Here is a 4,108-nt window from a genome sequence, read left to right as displayed (position 1 = left end):
CCTGCCATGCAATGCATGGAGGCAAAATGACAGACAGTTGCAGTAACTTGGCAGGTGAACTGAAGGAGTTCTGGCATCGTGGTTCATTTCTGCTCTCTACCAGGTTCCGATGTGCCAAAGACAAACACGTCGGTTCTGGTTCTGATATTTCAGGTTGTCTGTGAGGATCGTCAGCAGACAGGAACTGGTCACTTTTTCTCAGAGCAGCTTTTAGAAAAAGAAGTTTGTTTACTACGATGTTCTGTTTGCTGCCTCCGAGCCTAAAGAATCACACGAAACGAGCCGCAGCTCCGACAGGTGAGCCTCACCTGAGCTGAAGTACAGCTGGTAGCTGAGGTTGCAGCCGTCGACCAGCAGGCGGCTCCGGCCGAACCGAACCTCCCGGTAAATGTTCCGGTGTTTGTCCAGGAAGGAGGCCAAACCCTGGACGCCCATCTCCGGTCTGAGCTGCTCTCGTGCCGGCCAGCCTTTTTATAGCGGCCCTGTTGAGTTTCCTTCAGTTTCACTTTCCTGACATCAAGACTGGATCACCAGAACTACAGGACCCATAATAAACACCGAGGTTCTGGTCGGGATCCAACTTCTCCTGGTTTTATCATTTATATCATAGACATGTTAGAGTTGCTGCTTTCTAACCATAAAATAAATGATAGCTGATTCTTCAAATGAGAGGAATCAGAAATGACCACACTTTTCAGATTTATATTAATAAAAACGTTGAAAACAATCCGTAAGGTTCCGGTTCTGCAGAACACAGTGTTGGTCTGGTCCAGTAAAAGACGCTGGAACTGAATGTGGAGCAATCAAAGAGGGTGTGAATACTTTCACTACTACGGAAAATGAAACCTAAGAGAGACTGAGGAGAAATGAAAGCCAGCAGCAGAAGAGGTCTTGTGAGAAAATCTGCCCCCTGTGAAAATCTGCCCCCTGTGTCGGGAGCGCGCATTGCAGCCAGAGAAGTGGATTCGTCGGATTTGACCATTTTCACGGCGCTTCTGATCGATTTCTCGGTTAAAACTACTCATATAATCATGTCAATGTTGTAACTTTCAGTTTAATCGGCAGCTATTAAAATTAAAAAAATAAATAAATAAACAAGGTCTTGTGTGGAGGTCTTTTTACGCTGTTTTGTGTTATTTTAAACGTGAAGAGAATCAATCTTTTTTTTTCAGCTTTTGTCTCGTAAGCCTCACAAATAAAAGTCAGTCAACAAACACAGGTTCCCAACACGTAGTGTGCATTTATAATTTTTCATTTCTGATACAAGAGGAGGGAAGCTGGCCGATAGCAGGGCACCAAAATAAAGACTTCCTGAAAAGATCAGAGTGTAAACTTTTTGGTAAATCCCGTTCTAATGTAAAATATGACAGATTACTGGATTAAGGAAATGTCTAGCATGCTATCACACATTATAATTTTTGAGAATTTGGAAACAGTTGCTTTTTATTTCCCAAAGTTATGGGGGGAGGAGAGGAGAGAATGGATATTTCAGCGGCCTGAAATAATGTGTTCCCCCTCTAAAAAATGGAAACAAATTAATTTACCTGCAAGTCTTTTACTGTGTTGATTCCACTCATTATCAACAACAAATCCTGTGATTTTCATAACATTTCCTCTTTTTTTGACAAAGTTAGGATGGGGGAACAAAATATCTTAACTGCCTGATAAAATCTGTTCCCCCTACTTAAAATGGAAACAAATTAATTTACCTGCAAGTCTTTTACTGTGTTAATTCCACTCATCATCAACAACAAATCCTGCAAGTTTGAAAACATTTGCTCTATTTTTGCCAAAGTTAGGATGGGGGAACAAAATATCTTAACTGCCTGATAAAATCTGTTCCCCCTACTTAAAATGGAAACAAATTAATTTACCTGCAAGTCTTTTACTGTGTTTTTAAAATATTTGCACTTCATTGTGTGATTTAAACTATCTTTCCATAGCTACCTTATATTAACGTATGTTAAGAACAAATGTCAAACATAGTTTTCAAAATGTAATTTATTAAACATTGTTCAACATACATAAACTACTAGCACACCACAGCAAACTCAGGAACCTAAGGCAAACACACAATGCTCTCAATCACAGCAAACTCTGGAACTTAGGGCAAACAGGCAATGCACTCATAAGTTTTGTGAATTGGTGGGCTTCCCACACACGCCTGATGGAACCACCTCAGGCACATGTCACACTGGATCTAGTAAAGAAAAATAAAAAATATAAACGATTTTTAAGTAAACATGTCTTTACAATGACAATATTTATATGAATAATTTTATATTCCCTTATATTCCAACTGCTGGATAGTCTTATTAAAATCTTGTTTATGATAGAAAAAATTAGGTAAAAGTTGTTCTCTTCCTTTAACTTACTAACTCTAAGTCTTTGAATAACTCTATAAAATTTCTTACCCAGTTCACGTCCGTGTCACTTTCCTTCTCTCCACAAAAGTGGCACAAGTCTTTTAAGTCATCTGTTAAAAACAAAATAAAAAACACATCCATACACACATGATTATGCATGTACAATTGTTTGCGTGTGTGTGTGTTTGTGTATGAAACTGCCACATCCTGTGCCTTGCATTGGTTGTCCTAAGTGTCAACACAGTCATTTTGGAAAAGAAAAATAGCATTATGACTTTTAACAACTATAGAAAATGAAATTATTGTATTTATTAAGTTATAAACAAACAATTTTCTTAAATAACTGTTTTCTAATTCCATGTTGATGTATAAAGTTTTGGCTAAGTAACATTTTTTTAATCCAAAAAAGCAAATTGCAGTAATCGTGATAAAAATTCTCATTAACGCTCAAAATAAGAATATTAATGTTATAATTACCACTGTCAAGGATAAGTCTCACAGCAATGTCCAACCTCATGCTGTAGACCGCCGCAGTGGAAACAGGAAAATCCACAACCTCTTTTGCAAGGAGTTTTTCTGCAAACTGAAATATACAGCTTCATTTTATGATTCCAAGTTCAGTTAACAAAGACAGTAATTCACTGTACATGTCTCAAAATATATTTCAAAATTCTAAGGTCATACACTGTGTGACAATATGCACCTTCAGTGAAAATACACCACATGATGTACTGTCCTGTTGTTTTGGATGCTTCACTGTGTCACATGTCCAACGAGAGACATTGCACCCCTTCTTCCTCATAAACGCCCTGTAAATACAGATAATTTAATAAGAACAACTTTATATGATTTTCATACTTGAGTTATACTTAAATTTTCTACCATACCTTGTGATTTGCAAACATTTCTGGATCTCTTGTTTTGATTCCCCCAGTGGATTCAAGAACAAAGACTTTTTATCTTGTGGGTAAATCACCTATAAAGTTTGCATTTGACAGTTTACACGTGATTTGTGTCCATGACATAAGAATGATATAGGTTGTTTTTAAAGTTTTAGAAATTTTTATTACCACTAAAGTCCAGTGGTGGTGTTGATTGTTGATTCCAAGAATTATTTCATAATTACATCTTCTGTTAATTAACAAAAAAATATATTTTTCATATGAAGAAGAAAACATTTTTAGCCACACACATTGCCCTAATTATATTTTATTATAGGTGATACAGACAAATGTGTAAGAACATATAACCATAAGCATAATTTATTTTAATCGATTTAGAAATCCTAATAACAAATGTAAGACTAACAAAGAAAAACATAGTGGAATGTATAAGATCTACCTTTAATCTAGGACTTTTTCCCTCCCACATTGCTGTCATTTCAAATGAATCTATGAACGCAGCCTGTCCCTTGTTCTTGCTGTTGTAATCCTTCACAATGACAGCCATAAATGCATTAATAGACTGCAAATTTATAACAAGAAAAAAAGATTAGTTAAATACTGTAACAGCTGTGATATTTCAAAAATAATATAGTGATTGTACCCACCTGACTCTCCAGTTCCATGTCAGGACCGATTTTATTAATGTCCCAGTAAAACAACTTATATCCATTTACTTTTGACAGAAGGACATAGACATTTTTTCCTTTAAAAGCATCATGCACATCTGATGATCAGGATGGGATGAGGAGTAGCGGCAAAAAAAACAAAAGTAAAAGATTGGTATCATTATCATGACAC

The 4,108-nt window shown here is 36.4% G+C and overlaps 1 long non-coding RNA gene across 2 annotated transcripts; it reads right to left on the bottom strand.

Annotated features, from left to right (window-relative positions):
• Positions 1 to 1,961: 1,961 nt before the first annotated feature.
• LOC106942976 (uncharacterized) lies at positions 1,962 to 4,102 on the bottom strand. Of its 2 annotated transcripts, XR_001423775.1 has the most exons (9): positions 3,916 to 4,102; positions 3,708 to 3,830; positions 3,437 to 3,497; positions 3,254 to 3,342; positions 3,070 to 3,175; positions 2,844 to 2,949; positions 2,415 to 2,476; positions 2,105 to 2,200; positions 1,962 to 2,059 (listed from the first exon to the last, which is right to left on the bottom strand). It is a non-coding gene; the product is annotated as an uncharacterized LOC106942976 (long non-coding RNA). The 2 variants fall into 2 exon arrangements; XR_001423774.1 differs by having other exon boundaries at positions 1,984 to 2,200.
• Between the last annotated feature and the right edge of the window lie 6 nt (positions 4,103 to 4,108).

Source organism: Poecilia latipinna, unplaced genomic scaffold (genome assembly GCF_001443285.1).
Source record: "Poecilia latipinna isolate Pla-1442-1.1 unplaced genomic scaffold, P_latipinna-1.0 Scaffold4742, whole genome shotgun sequence".
Classification (NCBI taxonomy): Eukaryota; Metazoa; Chordata; class Actinopteri; order Cyprinodontiformes; family Poeciliidae; genus Poecilia; species Poecilia latipinna.
Note: the sequence above shows the minus strand (reverse complement) of the source record. Positions and strands in the feature narration are given on the sequence as shown.